The sequence below is a fragment of the Pseudorasbora parva genome, unplaced genomic scaffold, assembly GCF_024679245.1.
Source record: "Pseudorasbora parva isolate DD20220531a unplaced genomic scaffold, ASM2467924v1 scaffold_101, whole genome shotgun sequence".
Taxonomy (NCBI): Eukaryota; Metazoa; Chordata; class Actinopteri; order Cypriniformes; family Gobionidae; genus Pseudorasbora; species Pseudorasbora parva.
In genome coordinates this window covers 1-22,853 of record NW_027125077.1, presented here as the reverse complement: position 1 = coordinate 22,853, position 22,853 = coordinate 1, and positions in this window count along the sequence as shown.

Genomic DNA, 22,853 nt, shown 5'->3' with positions numbered 1-22,853 from the left:
GCAGCGCATGCATCCATTTTTCAAAATAAAAGCTTGAGCGAAGTGAAGAGGCAGCAATTTTCAGTCTCTATGCAAGCTGAAAAAAAATGCTCTTCTTATTTAGTATTTATTTCTTGTTTGAAAACTAATCTTATTTCTGTTTGAAACAAGGCACAAGATTTCAATCAGAAATGAGATTATTATTCTCACCCCATTGGCAGATCATTTAGCCTGTTTTAAGCAAAAACTCACTTCATTTAGATTTTATTTTCATCAAAACAAGAAAAAATATCTTTTGTGGTTTTACTGATCTAGTAAATGCATCTTGATTTAAGAATTGTTTGATATTTAGACTGGAAACAAGACACAATTACCGAGTAAGAAGAGTTTAATGTGTGAGTTCTGGCTATAAATGGAGTTATATAATGTGCCGGTCCGTTGGCCTGAATTGTACTCGTGATGGAGCGTTCTCGGAGCGAGAGAAAAACACGACGCTCCAACCTTTAAAAGTGGTTTGCACTTACATTTTTGCGCTCAAAATAAAGCTATTCAATCTGGTGAACTTCTCTGTATTTCTGTATATTACGATATGCACCACAGAGAACGTAAGCATCGCTATGTCAGTTTTTGTCCAGAATCGTGCCGCCCGAGTCCTGGGAAATGAACTGACCTCCATGCCCTCCTCTGATTGGTCGATCTTCCTCTCTTCCAGCGCTGTCTCAGGGTTTTAACGCCCTCTCGTCGTGCTTACACAGATCTGTTGCTCCGCTTTAAGGCCCTGATATACTGATGGCAAACCTCTTTTAGGGGTAAAAAGACATTTGAAATACTTGAGCAATTCTGACCTCGACAAACTGAAGAGACAATGAACCAAAGTGGGTGGAGCCTCAGAGCCACACCCACCTATCATCACCATTGACCAATGACAATTCAGAGGTGTTTTTTATTTTTAGAAATTAACTTTGGCAAGCTTCCGAAACAAACTTCGCTTTGGCCGATTTAGTTTGAAATGACGCCACGCTAGTTGATTTTCCGATTTCGCGTGAAGTATATTGGGGCCTTTACGTTGTAATATTCAGTCTTAAAATGAGTGCACCTTGTTTCACCCCAGATTTATTCTATAACGCAGATAAAAGTACGTTATCCACCTTATTCCCATGATGCCTTGCGTGAATTATGGGTGTAGCTTACATTGCGATGTAAATAATCAGTGAAAGGCTCTTTATCCTCCTAAACTTCAAAGACCCCGGTCAGGAATGACGTAGCTATACAAAGAAACGTATTTACGCTAGCTTACTCTGGGACCATTTCCGCCTGGATTTGGCCGACCCAAATGGAAAAGCTTCCCATACACACATACAGTGGTCTCGAAATACACAATATTGGTGTCATTTTACAGGAAACCCTTTGAAGTTACACAAAACACTGCTAAAAAATTTAGGTAGGCCAAATCCAGGCAGAAAAGAGGACATTAAAAAGTGGCACTTCCAAAAGACCAGGAATAATCCTAAAAGCGTGATAATGGACAGGTTAAATAGCACTGTAGTAATATATATATATATACATCTGTGTTATGTAACACATGTTGCCTTAATAAAAAATGTCATTATCTTCAGCGTTGCAGTAGTATTTACAAAGCGTTTTCTGTTTGACAGATAATAAATTGTGTTAACCTGCTTTAGAAACATAAATGCTGTTAATTTAGGGATTGGAAGTGAAAAGAGGAGGCAATTACCTTTTTAAAGCTTCCGCGTGAAAACCAACCTGGAAAGAGACTTGAGGAGAAAATCAGAGATTCTTTGATTTCAGTGAATTTATGAGAACAGACCACAAATGTGCAGTATGTTATCCTTTCATTCTGTTACAGTGAAATACAAACGGGAAACCGAGAAATCAGCGACTGAAAAGAGCTTTTGTTTGGTCGTGTCTGTCTTCTGAATGGAAGTTCCCCAAACCGGAAGTGCCACCCCTAATTCAGAACGCAGTTAGCTCCCAGGAATAAGGTGGATATGCGGGAGAATCCATTACTAGCTAAACATACATGTGCCAAAGAATGCTATATTTGCATGCGATGGTCATTTGTGATTGTCAGACGAGTGTAGATGAGAGAGATGTGTGTCACACTTGGACGAGCGCTCTGCTGACCTCACTGGTGGTGTTTGAGACGGAGAACTGGACTAGACTTCAGCGTTAGCATTTAAAGCATTTGGGGAATTTTGCCTTATCCAAAACCCACCCCTAATCCAAACCCCACCCCTAATCCAAAACCCCACCCCTAATCCAAACCCCACCCCTAATCCAAACCCCACCCCTAATCCAAAACCCCACCCCTAATCCAAACCCCACCCCTAATCCAAACCCCACCCCTAATCCAAACCCCACCCCTAATCCAAACCCCACCCCTAATCCAAAACCCCACCCCTAATCCAAATCCACGCCCCTAATCCAAAACCAACCCACCCCTAATCCAAACCCCGCCCCTAATCCAAACCCCCACCCCTAATCCAAACCCCCACCCCTAATCCAAACCCCACCCCTAATCCAAACCCCACCCCTAATCCAAACCCCACCCCTAATCCAAACCCCACCCCTAATCCAAACCCCCACCCCTAATCCAAAACCCACCCCTAATCCAAACCCCACCCCTAATCCAAACCCCACCCCTAATCCAAAACCCACCCCCTAATCCAAAACCCACCCCTAATCCAAACCCCACCCCTAATCCAAACCCCACCCCTAATTCAAAACCCCACCCCTAATCCAAACCCTGCCCCTAATCCAAAACCACGCCCCTAATCCAAAACCCTGCCCCTAATCCAAAACCACGCCCCTAATCCAAAACCCTGCCCCTAATCCAAAACCCCACCCCTAATCCAAACCCCACCCCTAATCCAAACCCCACCCCTAATCCAAACCCCACCCCTAATCCAAAACCCCACCCCTAATCCAAATCCACGCCCCTAATCCAAAACCAACCCACCCCTAATCCAAAACCCGCCCCTAATCCAAACCCCGCCCCTAATCCAAACCCCCGCCCCTAATCCAAACCCCCACCCCTAATCCAAACCCCACCTCTAATCCAAAACCCACCCCTAATCCAAACCCCACCCCTAATACAAACCCCACCCCTAATCCAAAACCCACCCCCTAATCCAAAACCCACCCCTAATCCAAACCCCACCCCTAATTCAAAACCCCACCCCTAATCCAAACCCTGCCCCTAATCCAAAACCACGCCCCTAATCCAAAACCACGCCCCTAATCCAAAACCCTGCCCCTAATCCAATGCTAGTGTAATAATTTGGCAGGGGTCAGAATTTGGCACGACAGTGTAAACATCAGGTGTAGAGAGCCATTTTAATCTCAGAAGAAGCATAAAGCCCATCCAGCACACTATACACCAATCAGGCAAAACATTATGACCTAATATTGTGTTTACTGACCCGTCTCTGATGGACTCCTCTAGACCCCTGAAGGTGTGCTGTGGTATCTGGCACCAAGATGTAAGCTGCAGATCCTTTATGTCCTGTAAATTGCGAGGTGGATCGGACTTGTTTGTTCGGCTCATCCCACAGATGCTCGATTGGATTGAGATCTGGGGAATCTGGAGGCCGAGGCGACGCCTCAAACTGGTTGTTGTGCTCCTCAAACCATTCCTGAAGCATTTGTGCTTTGTGTCAGGAGCATTATCCTGCTGGAAGAGCCACAGCCACCAGAATACCGTTTCCATCAAAGGCTGAACATGGTCTCAGCAATGCTTAGGTAGGTGGAGCGTGTGGGAACAGCCCACAAGAGCTGCAGTTTTGGAGATGCTCTGACCCAGTCGTCTAGCCGTCACAATCTGGCCAAACTCGCTCAAATCCTTACGCTTGCCCATTTCTCCTGCTTCACACACATCAACTCTGAGGACTAAATGTTCACTTGCTGCCTAATATATCCCACCCACTAACAGGAGAGATCATCAGTGTTATCACCGGTCATAATGTTATGCCTGATCTCGTCTCTCTGCTGCCCCCTGCTGGAGGCTGGTGTCCTTTACTCAGATGTTCATCTGTGATGGTTTCTCCCAGTGGCATTCCTCCGGGAGGCGGGAGCGCTGGGCTGAACAATGGCCGGCTTTTGAAATCCTCCTCAGATTGTTTTGAAATATTTCATTTTTATGACGGATCACGTTTGAGTCTCATAGGCAATATGCAAAGGATCTGAGATGGGCCTAGCTTTACTGGAGCGTAAAAGGCCGTGTTTGGACTTGATGTGATGAATGCGTATTAAACGTGTGTATAACATTAACTCGCGTGGGACGAGTGTCAGCCGTGTGTCAGCCGTGTGTTATAGACTCAAGGTTTGCTTCACACTCAGATGGAAGCGTTTCCCACAACGGCTCAAAACATAAAACACATATTTCCCCCTCTCAGGATCGCGAGTTGTAGATTTGCAATTGGACTTTTTTCCTGAGTTTAAATCTCAGTATTGTTCCTTTTTCCCTCCAAAAGAAAGAACGATTTATAATTTTATCTTCATCTCACTCTTCTATGAATTCTGTTACGTCTCACAATTAGGACATGTTTTGGTAGTTTCCACCATGAAAAGAAAAAAAGTGAATCGCAACTTTTATCTCTGAATTCTGTCTTTTTTTAAACTTGTAACTTAAAAATAAAGCCAGAGTTGTAAAGTAAACTCAGAGATTAAATCTCACATTAGTTATTTCCCTGCCAGTTCATCCTTCTATCTTTATCTCCCTCTTCGGCCCGTGTTCCTCAGCGTTTATGTCTCGTTATTTTAACGCTTTCTCTCGCAGTAAGGACCTTTTTTTGTTGTTTCCACTATGAAATGATAAAAAGGTAATCGCAGCTTTTTTAATCAGACTTTTTAAAATAACAGTTACGAGAATTCAGAGAGAAAAGTCTAAATTATGGGATATAAACTCTATAGCCACTGTGAGAAAGTCGGATTAATCCGGAGCGTTTTCTCACAGTCGCGAGTTTATATCTCATAATTTCGAGTTTTTCTCTGAATTTTGAGTTTACATCTCGCAGTTGTTTTTTTGCTTTTTCTTTCCTCAATGGAATGAAACATAAAAATATAATTATGACTTTTTATCTTGAAAATTCAATATTTTTCAAGTTCGAGTTACATCTCGCAATTGCGACTGTTTTCCTTGCAATTATATATTTTTCACAATTGAATAAAATAAAAGGTAATTGTGACTTTTTATCTCTCAATTCTGGCTTTTTTTTAAAACTCGTAACTTAAAAATAAAGTCAGAATTATAATGTAAACTCATTTTATCTTTATCTCCCTCTTCTGACCTTATTCCTCAGAGTTTATATCTCGTTATTTTAACTTTCTCTCGCATTTAGGACCTTTTTTAGTGCGTTTATATCTCATGATTTTGACTATTTCTCTCAGAATTTTGAGTTTTTTTTAAATATTTTTTTCTTTTCCTCTATGGTATAAAACATATAAAAATACAATTACGACTTTTTTTTATCATGAAACTTCTATATTTTTCTCCTATTTCCGAGCCAGTCAACTCATAATACTGAGTTACATCTCACAATGTGGACTTTTTTCCTTGCAATTCCCTTTTTCCCCGCCATAGAATAAAACAAAGGGTAATTGTGACTTTTTATCTCTTTATTCTGGCTTTTAAAAAAAGAAGAAAAAAAACTTGTAACTTAAAAACTTTTTAAGTTTAAATCTCTTAATTGTTCTTGTTCAGTTTCTCATTTGATCTTTATCTCACTATTCTTCAGTTTTTAATCTCGTATCCTCTTGCAATTAGGAACTGTTTTGTTGTTTCCGCCAGGGTATGAGCAAATAAAAAAAGGTAATTGCAACTTTTTTTTATCTGACTTTAATACATTTTTGGAGAGTTTTCTCACAGTTGTGAGTTTTTATAATTTTCTCATAATTTCAGTCATAATTTTGACTCTCAGAATTTTGAGTTTACATCATTTTGTAATTTCCTCTATGGAATAAAACGTATGAAAATACAATTATTTTCATAATTTTTATGAAACTTTTTATCTTGAAAACTCAATGTTTCAAGCTAGTTATCAACTCATAATTCGGTTACGTATAACAATTTTTTCCGTGCTCTTTTTTCCGCCATAGAATTGTGAGATAAGTCGCAGTCGTTACCTCATCCCCATAACGGTTAAGGCGAAGTTAGCCAACTTTATCTCTTTATTCCGTTCTGGAAATGAGCCTCCAGTTGTTTGTTCGGTGTAAATCCTCAAAGAAATGGACATTACATGGATTGGCACCTTTCTCTGGAAGGCATGAATTAGGCTGCATTAGATTTCTAACGAGCGATGTAAAGCAGGTTGAGTTAGCAAACACCACCAGATGGAGCAGATCGTCTCCTAAAGCTGGACTATATGTAGCGCAGTCAAGGACGTTTTAAAGCTATTCATATTTATTACTGAGGCCTTTCACACACTGGATTCTAGAGACACAGTCCACCTTAGGATGCTAGATTATATTGTTTTTGTTCTTCACTGGAGTTATGGGTGCTGCAAAGGGACAAATCTGTCTCACAATGTCAAAGGTTTTTGAGAACAAACACTGCAGACGTCACTCTGTGGTTCACCACGTCTTCCACTACCTGCTAAAACTTGCCATTTTGAGGGAAAATCTTCTTTTTGATGATGATTAATGTTTTATTTTAAGCTTATTGCGATATATTAAGTGTTTTGTGGAACCCTTATAACGTACGCGTGTGTGTGTGTGTGTGTGTGTCTCAATGGGCTGGTCCTAATCACTCCATTCGTTCGTGTGCGTGTGAATGTGAATGTGTGTTTTGCTCATTGTAATGGGTTTTAACCTGTGGAACTTTTAATTTTAAATAAAAAAGACTGCAAAAGGAGCAAGACCAAATAAAGTTTAACACTCTAAACCTTTGGCGTCGGCTCACGTTTGTCTGCACCAGGAAACACACACGGTTCATATGAAGACATACAGTTTACTGTAGTTTGAGGAAAAAAGATAAGCTGATATCTAGTGCAGGTTTTTATCTTTAGTCATTGTAAATATGTATTATTTAGTAAACTAGCTCTTACAAACCTTGCTGTATTTCTGTACGTTTCTGATCATGCTTTAATCTTATGTGGAAATTAATAGACTATATTTAAATTGTACGATTAGTATAATATTTAAATAGGATACTTAGATATGTTTGTTTATTGTGGTGTTATTTTGGCACATTATCGTAGTTTTTATTAATATTTAATATTTTCTGTTTTGACACTTTTTTTGTTGGTGGTTTTTATGTCTTTTATATTTCATGTTTTCTGTTCTTGGCAACTCTGGAATAACAGGCCTAAGTTTATCCAATGCTTTATTCGCATTATTATCCTCTAGGTGTCGCTGTGGCCCAGATCGACTCCTCATCTCTTTAGGCTGTTTCTTTCAGATCTAACACAGGTGTGTGTGTGTGTGTGTGATGTCTGTCAAAATACAGACCAGAAACATTGCCATATTTAACGCCATTGCCAATCTCCGATAGCATACTAATCGCCAGAGAGCTGTCATGACAGAAATGCTGATCTTTGAACTTTATAATCATTGAAGAATCCTGAAAGCATCCACAGAAACAGGAAGCAGCACGACTGATGTTCGGTGTTTCACACGCTCTGTTGTTCATGGCAAAACATTCCCCATTCACAGTCAAAATTATGACATAAAACGTTGAAATTATGACAAGGTTCATTTCATGTCATAATTGTAATTTTTGGTCAATTTCAACTTTACCATAAATACATTTTTTTGTCTAAATTGTAACTGTAAAAATAACTAATTGTAAATTTCAACTCTGCCATAATTAAATTTTGATGTCATAATTTCAACCTTTTATGTCATAATTCACACTTTTTGTAAATTTCAACTTTGCCATAATTACATTTTTATGCCATAATTTCAACCTTTTTGTAAATTTCAAATTTGCAATAATTATTTTTATATCATAATTTCAACCTTTTGTGCCATAATTGTAACTTTTTGTGAATTTTAACTTTGCCATAATTGAAGTAGTTATAATTGTATGGGTCTGAGTCTGTGAGCTGCTGTGAGAAACAGAAGGCATTCTGTATATGCAGAGGGTCTCCGCACGCCTGTTTCCATGGAGACCACCACAGGTACATCACCTGTCAAACACACACCTCAGACTGCGCTGGACACTCCTGCACTATAACAGCATAGGGCCATTCCTGTAACAGGTATCAACTCAATGTTTAAACGCTCAATATATTAGCAGAGATTATCAGCCGATTTATTTCCATTTCAGAATGTTTGTTCCACAGTAGGTTTATTATCATTAACTAAAACTATTAAAAATAATTTTAATTTAAAACTAAATTAGAAATGTTGCCTTGGCAATAAACCAAAATAAGTTAAAGTTGAAGCAATAACATTATCAACTGGAAATAAATATAAAACTAAATAAAAAGTTTATAAAAATCTAAATAGTGATATAAAATAAAAAAACTTGACAATGACAAAAGTACAAAATGACAAACTAAAATAAACCATTTAAAGATAAAACCTATTTAAAATATTAATAAAACTATTGTTTTCTTGTTTTCAGCAAAAACGCACTTAATTTTTGTGCATGTACATTAATTAATACTGTTCCTAGTCATATTTTAAGCATATTCATACTTTATAACTAATAAACATGCAAATAGTGGATAATAAACTATGGCATTAAAACTCTGACCCGTCCGTCTCATCAGTTTATTAGTGTGTTTATGATCCAAACATCATGCGATCTGTTCCAGATCATCTCCAGTGTGTGTTGTGAATTATTGAGCCTTTAGTTTCAGAGCGCATCAGCTGAAGGGCATGCAGCAAATAATCAAGGCGTCGGGAAAGTAATCAGGGAAAACAAGCAAAGATGGAATAGATGTTAATGATTCTAATTCATCTGTCCTAATGAATCTCAGCTGGATTCCTCTATCCCCGAAGGTTCAGACGTTCATGATTTAGAGGCGCTCATTCATTTGTTCCGATGGAAAACTGGCCGGGATTTGTTCCTGATTATCGGTTTGCTGTGAGTCTGTGAATCGGAGACTCCACTGGGAGATTGTGTAACTGCTGAAGATCGTCTGAATGTTAATACGGCATTTCACTTTCAAATTCATTATTCTTCAGAGACGCTGAATGAGATCCTCGTCTTTCAGGGGCTTCAGAATGTGGTGCATTGTGGAGTTTTATTCAGCGAAACATTTCATTTTCTCATTTGTTTTTTATATACTTTACAAATTTAAAATAATCTCTTATTTCTCTAACAAACTGAAGACGTGACCACAGGATTATTTTTCGAAGCTACAGAAGAAAGTTCCTGTTTTTGGTTATTTAAGATGTATTTGGTCCATGTTGCGTACACACACTTATTGCCAAAAGTGTTGTGTCGCCTTCACACTAGAGCTGAAGATCTTTGCCCGAACCCGAAGGAACCCGACGGGACCCGATGGGTTCGGTCGGGTTCGGTCTTAATTTCTATCATTTTACACGGGCTCGGGCCGGGCTCGGGCTTGCGCGGTAAATGAGCAGTCAGGTGATGCGTTTTTCTTTTACCGCGAAAATGGATGCTGAGGAGGTGAAACGGAGGCTGGCCTCTGGCGATTACGTTTTGGCTGCACCGGCAAAGAAAGCAAAGTCTGAGGTGTGGAAAACGTTTGACCATGTGCATAATGAGAATAATGAGCCAGTGGGTTATGTGAAATGCAAAAGATGCAACATTCTGTTAAAGTACGACAGCAAAACGACAGGGAATTCGTCGCTGATAAGGCATGTTGATCGAAGCTGTACAACACCTGCCAGTGCCCAGGATCAACCTACAATCACATCGTTTGTTACAGCATCGAAACCCATACCTGCAAAGGTGAAACAAACGGTGACGGAGAAGTGTGTCAGTTTTTGCTGTAAAGACATTAGGCCTTTTAATATCGTAAATGGCGAGGGGTTTGAAGAGCTGACGCAAGAATTAATCAATATCGGGGCTGCGTATGGGAGGGTTCCCGTAAACTCTGTTATTCCCCGCCATGTGACAATTGCGAAAAGGTGCACTGAGATGGCAGAAGAAAAGAGGGAAGTTTTAGTACAGAAACTTAAGACTGTGTTGAAGGATGGCACAGTCGCAATGACCACAGACATGTGGACAGAGGATTATAGGAAGATTAGTTATTTGACAATCACATGCCATTTCATAAGTGAGGATATGGAACTGGTGAATAAAACCCTGACAACTACAATGTTCCCTTTGGAAGAGGCAAAGACGGGAGAAAATATCAGACGGGAGATACTGAAACTACTGGTGACAAAGTTTGGCCTTGACGCTTCCTCTCTCAGCAAAATTGTATGGGTGACCGATGAGGGTGCAAACATTAAATTAGCTCTGAGGCCATACCAGAGATTGGACTGCATTGACCACGTCATTAATACGCTACTGCGCCACGGACTCGACATTGTCGAGTTATCCAAAGCTGACGGTGCTCCGGACATAGGAGATACCATTTCTGCTGCCAAATCATTAGTGAGGTACGTTAAACAGTCGGGCTTGGCTGCGCAACTGTCAACAACATTGCTGCAAATGGGAGACACTCGGTTCAGTACGGTGTACCTCACACTGACTTCTATACATTCCATTTATCATGAGCTCCATGAAAAGCTGGAGGCACGAGGGGAGAGCGCGCGCATTGAAAAAATAGCACCGGACACACTGGGCTTTTTAATAGACTTTCTGAAGCCGTTCTATGAAGCACAGAGGGAACTTGAGGGAGACAAGTATCCAACACTTAATAGTGTGTGTCTCTGGTGTGAGAAACTGAAACGCCACTGTCAGCCCAATGCCTTGGACTCCCCTCAGCAAGCTGTCGTGCGTAAACGGCACGAAGACTGGCTCGTGCGTAAAGTGATAATACAAGACCTCCACAAGATCGCGACATTCCTCTGGCCAAAATTTAACCAGCTGAGAATGTTCTCACACTCAGACAGGAATGCCGTACATGCTCATGTCCGCACTCTTCTGCAAGCCATGGCTGCAGGTGCACCAGATGTGGAGATTCAAAACCCAGTCCCAGAGCTCTCCGGAGTCGAACCCACTCCTCCGGCAAAAAGGGCGAATTTTGCGGAGTGGGAAAATGTCAGGCAAGCTGACTGGGAAGATGACGAGGTCACTCGCTACATTGAAACGGCTGTCATGGAAAATGAAACGGATGTTCTTGGCTGGTGGAAGGCCAACAAACCAACCTTCCCAAAACTTGCTAAATTAGCCAGATCAGTATTATGCATCCCGGCCAGTAGCAGTAGCAGTGAAAGGGTGTTCAGTGCTGCTGGACGCACCATCAGTGAGCGCAGGACTGCGCTGAAGCCATCTACAGTGGATTCAATAATTTTCCTCCACAAAAACATGTAGCCTAATCTTGGTGAGTAAAGTTTTCTTTTTCTTTTTTTTTTCTTTTTATTAAAATTAAATATTAATTGAGTATTAAATGCATAATGTAGACAGAGTATATTGGCTAATGCTGGCATTATTCTTTTATTAAATTTCAGCTGCTGTTCAACGTCGCGTTGAGGCCTGGTTGTGGAGAGAAGGGCCGAAGCGAATCCAGCAGAGCGTTTATCTTAATTTAGTTATTACCAAATGCCAATTTTAATTTACAATTTATCTTAATTTAATTTGTTAATAAATACTATTTTTTATTGGCGCGTTGGCCTATTTATATTAGCAGCTATTGGTGATTGTGGAGAAAGACGGCTGAAAGCAAGTCCCGGTTTCGTTTTTCTTAGGCCGCCGCCTAATCTCAATTTTATGTAACTTTTAGTTTTATTTCGTTATTTAATTTAATTAATTCGTTAAATTTAAAATTTATATTGATTTAATTTGTTAAGAGATAATTTTTTTATGGGCCCGTAAGCCTATTTAGGCTAAGTGTAAAGTTAAGATGTTACAGAAGACTTATTTTATTTCTTTGTTCCAACTTCCAGTGGCCTATAGCTATGTAAGTCTTGAATAAATGATGTTAAAACAATGTAAAAATGACTCATTCTTGACAAAAGGCAAAAGAGCTGTGTGTGTGTGTGTGTGTGTGTGTGTGTGTGTGTATGTGTGTGTGTTTATTTCAATAGCCTAATGTCGGGCTGTAAACGGGTTCGGGTTTGCGAACCTGTCAATCAAAATATACTTTTTCGGGCTCGGGCCGAATTCTGTCGGGTTCGGTCCTTGTCGGGCCTAACTTTTAAGGCCCGATTACAGCTATACTTCACACACACACCTGAGCGTCCCATTGTTAACCCGTGGGGTTTAATCTGGAGTCGGCCCACCCTCTCTAACAGCTCCAGCTCTTCTGGGAAGGCTTTCCTCAAGGTTTAGGAGTGTGTTTATGGGGATTTTTGCCCATTCTTCTAGAAGCTCATTTGTGAGGTCAGGCACTGATGTTGGACGAGAAGGCCTGGCTCTCAGTCTCCGCTCTAATTCATCCCAAAGCTGTTCTATCGGGTTGAGCTCAGGACTCTGTGCAGGCCAGTCCAGTTCCTCCACACCAAACTCCTCATCCATGTCTTTATGGAGCGACGCTTTGTGCACTGGAGCGCAGTCATGCTGGGACAGGAAGGGGCTGTCCACAAACTGATCCCACAAAGTCAGGAGCGGGAAATTGTCCAAAATGTCTTGGTGAAGCATTAAGAGTTCCTTTCACTGGAACTAAGAGGCCAACCCCTGAAAAACAACCCCACCCCATAATCCCCCTCCACCAATCTCTATGCTTGGCACAATGCAGTCAGGCGAGTCCCGTTCTCCTGGCGACGGCCAAACCCAGACTCGTCCATGGGATTGTCAGACTGAAGCGTGATTGGTCGCTCAGAGAACACGTCTAGTGCTTGATTTATACACCTGTGGCCATGAAGTGATTGAACACCTGAACTCAGTGATCTGGAGGAGTGTCCCAATACTTTGGTAATATAATGTATTTCAGTCAAACCGCACCAGAGTTCGCTTAAAAACGGTTTGAGACTAAAAGTGTGGGTCCTGGTTCAGATGGCAGTGTTCGTTCAACCACATTAACCGATCATAATCCAACCAAACCTGCTCAGAGTGAACCCTACATGACCAACCCTACATTTCTGGATGAACTTATTCCTGTAGTTTTGATGCTTTTAACAAAAAAATACCAATCCTGATGAGCTGGTGACCTTCTTACACGCTCTGAATAATAAAACGCCTGACAGCTCTGTTTGCCTTTTCTCTCTGAGAGCGTTTGAGTCACTTCGTGGTAGCGGTTTGCTGTGAAATGCATGAATGTTTCTGAAAGGACTGAAGTATAAAAGGGCTTCGGTGGAGTCAGCGTTTGCCCTGGAGCTCTTCAGCTCTTCCCATGAGTCACTGAGACTTCAGCACAGTAAAGTTTCTGGAGTTCACTGCATGAAGCCCAGCCTTGAAATTAATTTACCCTCCGCGAGGACGCCGCTTCCACTAAAGCCTGAAAATCAAACACTGAACTTTGGTTTAACCCAACGAAATGCTAAATTATTAAAGGGGTTTATTTTTATAAACTCTGCTTGAATGCGTTTCCCTTCTTGAATGTTGATCACATTCTCCATTGTTGCGGCTCCTCCCTTCCCAGTCTGTCAGTAACTCTGTTTACTTCCTGTCTCTATGAAGCCCCGCCTTCTGAAAGCACACTGTGCTCTGATTGGATGGCTGGAGAAGTGTGTTGTGATTGGAGTTTGGGAAATGCCCCGCCCCTTACCATAACCTCCGGTTTCAACACAAGACTAACTCAACCAGGCCCCACATCATTATGCTGCCGAATAATTATTATAATGAGGAATATTGATGTGTTGGTCCCCAGAAGAAAACTCAAGACGTTTCAGGAGTTCAGAAACACTGACATAAGGAATATTCTCAAACAGCAGACACATTTTTTGACAACTTACCTCAAACTGACTGCACTAAATAATGTCGTCAGAGTCGTATCGTCTTTATCTTTCAGTTGCTGTGAAATCTAGCAAATCTCGAGTGTCTGTAACTAAAACGTACCCACTATCGTCCAACTAAATGTGACGTTAAGGCTTGAAGATATTATGGCTTTTCTGTGAAGCTGCTTTGAAACAATGTGTTGGTGAAAAGAGATAGACAAGCTATATTCGTTCTTTCCTCTTTATCTGTGCATGCTTTATGGTGTTTGGTCTTTCTCTGCAGAACCTGTCAGTTTAGAGATCAGTCAGTTTGAGGCGAACTATGAGTGTGTATGATCATGTAGAGTGTGTGTGTGTGTGTGTGTGTTTGTGAATAAAGAAACATGAAAGATAAGAATAACAACAATCTCTCTCCCAGCCTGTAACACTGATCTCCACAGCGATATGCGCGGCTGATGTCGGGATGATCGCTCCTCAGAGTCAGAGATTATTCTCAAAGTCTCCCGATGTTTCAGTGAGCAGATAATGCTCCGTCTTGCTCGGCTTATCCAAATGAAATCCGAGGTCAGCATCCATCAGTCAGACAGAAATCAGCAGCACATTGAGGAGGTTATGCTCACACTTCATAATGACAGACACTCGTAACGGTGGGATTCGTTTGTCGCGTTTATGACGCGTAAGGGACCTTTTCCAGTCTACGTGTTCAGAGTTTAAATGGTGTTAATTAAAAGTATTTGTGCAGACGTTCTGAATAATCCGCTCCTCAGAGCCGAGCGTCAGCACGCCATCTGAAACCATTAGAGACTGCTGGATCTCACTCAAACGCTAACATCGCTCAGAGAATATGCATAATTCATCGACTGTTTGTGAAATAAATGATTTTAAGAACTCCATGTCCAGTCATTCTTGAAGTGTTGTTCTCGTTTTCTCTGCCTCAGATTTGTCTGTGTTTATTTCTCTGCCTGTTTCCAGAGATCACTGGAGAAGAGTTTAACCCAACACACACACACACACACCGCCATAAAGGACAGAAGCCTGTTTCCATGGAAACAGAGAGAGGAGAGCCTGTGTGTGTGTGTGTGTTCTAAAACACATCTGCACTTCTCAACACTTTCAATCTTTCACATCTTCAATCCTGATGTCTTTTGTCCTTAAATGAACTTTTGTTCTTTTATTTGTTCATTGGTTTTGAATGGGCAGGACGTGTTCTGTCCGTCATGAGCAACAGCGGGTTAAAAGTCTGATCAGAATTTATTCATTATTTATTTTTTGCAAGCAACAAAATATTTCATTATATTTAAATAGATGTGGACACCAGTGAGGAAGAAGGCATGTAAAAGGTTTTAACATTAGTTCACTAAATTAACTAACAATAAACAATATATATTAATCTTATACAGTTTTCAGAGTTGGGCATGTAATAAACGATTCCTGCTGTGACTGATATACTTTATTATTTACACTACAGCTACATCACCTGTCTTATTAAAGTTGTGCATATTACACATATGGATAAACCACATGAAGCATATTATATGTTTTATACACAGTATCAGAATTATCACAAATATGATTTTCCTAGTTGGACATTCCAAGTCGGAAAGTCCTACTTGAGTTTCTTAGTTAAAAATTGGACTTGAACAAATTGTATTTACTATTGGGCAACGCAGAGATAATTTAATCCCCAAATTTCCAAGTTGGAAATGCAACGATCTTCAAATATGGAGGCGGGGAGAATGATTCAGAATTATCACAAATACAATTTTCCTAGTTGGACGTTCATAGTTGTAAATTCCTACTTGAGTTTACTAGCTGGAATCTGGACATGGACAAGTTGTATTTTCTACTGGGCAACGCAGAGATCATTTTGATACCCAAGTTTCCAAGTTAAAAATAGTAAATGGACTGCATTTATATAGCGCTTTTAACCGACCCTATGGCCATCCAAAGCACTTTACATTTTGCCTCACATTCACCCATTCACGCACCGATGGCGATGTCAGCCATGTAAGGCTCATCCAGCTCGTCAGGAGCAGCTGGGGTTAGGTGTCTTGCTCAAGGACACCTCGACACTTGGTCAGGTGGAACCGGGGATTGAACCACCAACCTTCTGGTTTGTAGACAACCTACATGAACCACTAAGCCACTGCCACCCCGGATGTTGAGAATGCAATAAACTTCAAATATGGCGGCGGTGAGAATGATTCCTGCTGTGACTGATATACTTTATTATTTACACTACAGCTACATCACCTGTCTTATTAAAGTTGTGCATATTAAACATATGGATAAACCACATGAAGCATATTATATGTTTTATACACAGTATTGGAATTATCACAAATATGATTTTCCTAGTTGGACATTCCTAGATGCAAATTCCTAGTTAGAATTCCTAGTCGGAAATTCCTACTTGGAATTCCTAGTCAGAAATTCCTACTTGAGTTTCCTAGTGGAAAATTGGACATGAACAAATTGTATTTGATATTAGGCAAACCAGAGATAATTTTGATCCCCAAATTTCCAAGTTGGGAATGCAACAATCTTCAAATATGGCGGCGGTGAGAATGATTCCTGCTGTGACTGATATACTTTATTATTTACACTACAGCTACATCACCTGTCTTATTAAAGTTGTGCATATTACACATATGGATAAACCACATGAAGCATATTATATGTTTTATACACAGTATTGGAATTATCACAAATATGATTTTCCTAGTTGGACATTCCAAGTCGGAAATTCCTACTTGGAGTTTCCTAGTCGGAAAGTCCTACTTGAGTTTCTTAGTTAAAAATTGGACGTGAACAAATTGTATTTACTACGCAGAGATAATTTAATCCCCAAATTTCCAAGTTGGAAATGCAACGATCTTCAAATATGGAGGCGGGGAGAACGATTTAGAATTATCACAAATACAATTTTCCTAGTTGGACGTTCATAGTTGTAAATTCCTACTTGAGTTTACTAGCTGGAATCTGGACATGGACAAGTTGTATTTTCTACTGGGCAACGCAGAGATCATTTTGATACCCAAGTTTCCAAGTTAAAAATGGTAAATGGACTGCATTTATATAGCGCTTTTAACCGACCCTATGGCCATCCAAAGCGCTTTACATTTTGCCTCACATTCACCCATTCACACACCGATGGCGATGTCAGCCATGTAAGGCTCATCCAGCTCGTCAGGAGCAGCTGGGGTTAGGTGTCTTGCTCATGGACACCTCGACACTTGGTCAGGTGGAACCGGGGATCAAACCACCAACCTTTCGGTTTGTAAACAACCTACATGAACCACTAAGCCACTGCCGCCCCGGAAGTTGAGAATGCAATAAACTTTAAATATGGCGGCGGTGAGAATGATTCCTGCTGTGACTGATATACTTTATTATTTACACTACAGCTACATCACCTGTCTTATTAAAGTTGTGCATATTACACATATGGATAAACCACATGAAGCATATTATATGTTTTATACACAGTATCAGAATCATCACAAATATGATTTTCCTAGTTGGACATTCCTAGATGCAAATTCCTAGTTGGAATTCCTAGTCGGAAATTCCTACTTGGAATTCCTAGTTGGAATTCCTAGTTGGAATTCCTAGTTGGGAATTCCTACTTGAGTTTCCTAGTTGAAAATTGGACATAAACAAGTTGTATTTAGTATTGGGCAACGCAGAGATAATTTAATTCCCAAATTTCCAAGTTGGAAATGCAACGATCTTCAAATATGGAGGCGGTGAGAATGATTCCTGCTGTGACTGATATACTTTATTATTTACACTACAGCTACATCACCTTGTCTTGTTAAAGTTGTGCGTATTTACATATATGGATAAACCACATGAAGCATATTGTATGTTTAATATACTATAAGAATTATCACAAATACAATCTTCCTAGTTGGACATTCCTACTTGGAATTCTTAGTTGGAAATTCCTACTTGAGTGTTCTAGTTAAAAATTGGACAAGAACAAATTATATTTACTATTGGGCAATGCAGAGATAATTTTGATACCTAAGTTTCCAAGTTGAGAATGCAACAATCTTTAATTAAATATGGCGGCGGTGAGAATGATTCCTGCTGTGACTGATATACTTTATTATTTACACTACAGCTACATCACCTGTCTTATTAAAGTTGTGCATATTACACATATGGATAAACCACATGAAGCATATTATGTTTTATACACAGTATTGGAATTATCACAAATATGCTTTTTCCTAGTTAGACATTCCTAGAAGGAAATTCCTACTTGGAGATTCCTAGTTGGAAATTCCTACTTGGAATTCCTAGTCAGAAATTCCTACTTGAGTTTCCTAGTGGAAAATTGGACATGAACAAATTGTATTTGATATTAGGCAAACCAGAGATAATTTTGATCCCCAAATTTCCAAGTTGGGAATGCAATAATCTTTAAATATTTCGGCGGTGAGAATAATTCCTGCTGTGACTGATATACTTTATTATTTACACTACAGCTACATCACCTGTCTTAATAAAGTTGTGCATATTACATATATATGGATAAACCACATGAAGAATATTGTATGTTTTATACACAGTATTGGAATTATGACAAATATGATTTTCCTAGTTGGACATTCCAAGTCGGAAATTCCTACTTGGAATTCCTACTTGGAAATTCCTACTTGAGTTTCTTAGTAAAAAAATTGGACAAGAACAAATTGTATTTACTATTTGGCAACGCAGAGATAATTTAATTCCCAAATTTCCAAGTTGGAAATACAATAATCTTTAAATATGGCGGCGGTGAGAATGATTCCTGCTGTGACTGATATACTTTATTATTTACACTACAGCTACATCACCTGTCTTATTAAAGTTGTGCATATTACACATATGGATAAACCACATGAAGCATATTATATGTTTTATACACAGTATCAGAATTATCACAAATATGATTTTCCTAGATGGACATTCCTAGATGCAAATTCCTAGTTGGAATTCCTAGTCGGAAATTCCTACTTGGAATTCCTAGTTGGGAATTCCTACTTGAGTTTCCTAGTTGAAAATTGGACATAAACAAGTTGTATTTACTATTGGGCAACACAGAGATAATTTAATTCCCAAATTTCCAAGTTGGAAATGCAACGATCTTTAAATATGGCGGCGGTGAGAATGATTCCTGCTGTGACTGATATACTTTATTATTTACACTACAGCTACATCACCTGTCTTATTAAAGTTGTGTGTATTTACACATATGGATAAACCACATGAAGCATATTATATGTTTTATACACAGTATCAGAATCATCACAAATATGATTTTCCTAGTTGGACATTCCTAGATGCAAATTCCTAGTTGGAATTCCTAGTCGGAAATTCCTAGTTGGAAATTCCTACTTGGAATTCCTAGTTGGGAATTCCTACTTGAGTTTCCTAGTTGAAAATTGGACATAAACAAGTTGTATTTAGTATTGGGCAACGCAGAGATAATTTAATTCCCAAATTTCCAAGTTGGAAATGCAACGATCTTCAAATATGGAGGCGGTGAGAATGATTCCTGCTGTGACTGATATACTTTATTATTTACACTACAGCTACATCACCTTGTCTTGTTAAAGTTGTGCGTATTTACATATATGGATAAACCACATGAAGCATATTGTATGTTTAATATACTATAAGAATTATCACAAATACAATCTTCCTAGTTGGACATTCCTACTTGGAATTCTTAGTTGGAAATTCCTACTTGAGTGTTCTAGTTAAAAATTGGACAAGAACAAATTATATTTACTATTGGGCAATGCAGAGATAATTTTGATACCCAAGTTTGCAAGTTGAGAATACAACAATCTTTAATTAAATATGGCGGCGGTGAGAATGATTCCTGCTGTGACTGATATACTTTATTATTTACACTACAGCTACATCACCTGTCTTATTAAAGTTGTGCGTATTTACATATATGGATAAACCACATGAAGCATATTATGTTTTATACACAGTATTGGAATTATCACAAATATGCTTTTTCCTAGTTAGACATTCCTAGTTGGAAATTCCTACTTGGAATTCCTAGTCAGAAATTCCTACTTGAGTTTCCTAGTGGAAATTGGACATGAACAAATTGTATTTGATATTAGGCAAACCAGAGATAATTTTGATCCCCAAATTTCCAAGTTGGGAATGCAATAATCTTTAAATATGGCGGCGGTGAGAATGATTCCTGCTGTGACTGAGATACTTTATTATTTACACTACAGCTACATCACCTGTCTTATTAAAGTTGTGCATATTTCACATATGGATAAACCACATGAAGAATATTGTATGTTTTATACACAGTATTGGAATTATGACAAATATGATTTTCCTAGTTGGACATTCCAAGTCGGAAATTCCTACTTGAGTTTCTTAGTAAAAAAATTGGACAAGAACAAATTGTATTTACTATTGGGCAACGCAGAGATAATTTAAGTCCCAAATTTCCAAGTTGGAAATGCAACGATCTTCAAATATGGCGGTGGTGAGAATGATTCCTGCTGTGACTGATATACTTTATTATTTACACTACAGCTACATCACCTGTCTTATTAAAGTTGTGCATATTACACATATGGATAAACCACATGAAGCATATTATATGTTTTATACACAGTATTGGAATTATCACAAATATGATTTTCCTAGTTGGACATTCCAAGTCGGAAATTCCTACTTGGAATTCCTAGTTGGAAATTCCTACTTGGAATTCCTAGTCGGAAATTCCTACTTGGAAATTCCTACTTGAGTTTCTTAGTTAAAAATTGGACAGGAACAAATTGTATTTACTATTGGGCAACGCAGAGATAATTTAATTCCCAAATTTTCAAGTTGGAAATGCAACGATCTTTAAATATGGCGGCGGTGAGAATGATTCCTGCTGTGACTGATATACTTTATTATTTACACTACAGCTACATCACCTTGTCTTGTCGTTAAAGTAGTGCATATTACACATATGGATAACAATTTGAAGCATATTGTATGTTTTATACACTATCAGAATTATCACAAATACAATCTTCCTAGTTGGACATTCCTAGACAGAAATTCCTACTTTGAATTCCTACTTGGAATTTCTAATAAAATTCCTACTTGAGTTTCCTAGTTTTACATGAACAAGTTGTATTTACTATTGGGCAACCCAGAGATAATTTTGACATATATGGAAAACAATTTGAAACATATTGTATGTTTTATACACTATCACATATAATTTTCCTAGTTGGAATAATGTCCTAGTTGGAAAGTCCTACTTGTAATCCCTAGTTGGAAATTCCTACTTGAGTTTCCTAGTTAAACAATTGGACAAGATCAAGTTGTATTTACTATTGGGCAACCCAGAGATAATTTTGATTCCTGAGGTTCCAAGTTGAGAATGCAATAAACGTTAAATACGGAGGCGAGGAAAATGATTCCTGCTGTGACTGGTATACACAGTGGTATATTTGCACAACAGCTACATTATCCTGTCTTGTTGTTAAAATAGTGCATATTTACATATATGGAAAACATTAATTAGAAGATATAATATTTAGAAGAATAATTTGAAGCATATTGTATGCTTTATACACTCTCAGAATTATCACAAATACGATTTTCCTAGTTGGACGTTCATAGTTGTAAATACCTACTTGAGTTTACTAGCTGGAATCTGGACATGGACAAGTTGTATTTACTACTGGGCAACGCAGAGATCATTTTGATACCCAAGTTTCCAAGTTGGGAATGCATTTAACTTTAAGTATGGCTGCGGGGAGAATGATTCCTGCTGTGATTGCTATACTTATTTTTATTTATTTTTTACACAACAGCTACAATATTCTGTCTTGTTGTTAAAGTAGTGAATATTTACATAAATGGAAAATAATTTAAAGAGTATTGTATGTTTTATACACAGTAGTGGAATTATATATTCAAATTTTCTAGTCATTTATAGTGAGTGTTCTAGTTGGCAATTCCTAGTCGGAAATTCCTCCTTGGAGTTTCCTAGTCAGAAATTCCTAGTTGGAGTTTCCTAGTCGGAAATTCCTAGTTGGAATTTCCTAGTCGGAAATTTCTATTTGGAGTTTCCTAGTCGGAAATTCCAACTTAAGTTTCCTAGTTGGACATTGGACATGAACAAGTTATATTTACTTTTGGGCAACCCAGAGGTAATTTCGAAACCTGAGATTCTGAGTTGGGAATGCAATAAACTTTAAATACGGCGGCGAGGAGAACGATTCCTGATGTGACTGATATCCTTTAGATATCCTCTAGTAACAGCTACATCACCTGTCTTGTCGTTGCATATATATGGTTATAATTTGACGCCTATTTTATGTTTTATACACAGTATCGGAATTATCAAAAACACTAGTTTCCTAGTCGTAATTTACTAGTCAGAGTTTCTTAGTTGTAAATTCCTACTTGGAAATTTCCTAGCTGGAAATTGGACATGAACGCTCTTCAAGGTGTATTTACTACTAAGAAACTCTTGATTAAATTTTGATACTGAATTGGCCGTGCCATACACTTTAAGAAGTCCAAGACAAATTTCCCCATTTGGGACAATAACGTGCATTGAATTGTATTAAAAAATGGGGACGGAGAGAATGATTCGGGCCGTGACTGGAATACTGGAAAACATATTGTATGCTTTATACACAGGGAAGCTGCCTTCACGTGCTATCAGAATGATCATAAAGACGAGTTTCCTAATCAGAAATTGGACATGAACTCAAGTTGCCTTTACTAATCACAAATGATCCTGAAATTATGCACTGCTGAATGATTTCAGATCTCCTCTCTTATAAAATTATACATAATTCCTATAATTATTTAGATAGGGTATAGCATGACTCTAATTCAAGATTACAAAGGTTCCATTTGATGAACATCATAATGTTTGCTGCTTTATTTATTTAAAAGAAACCACATTA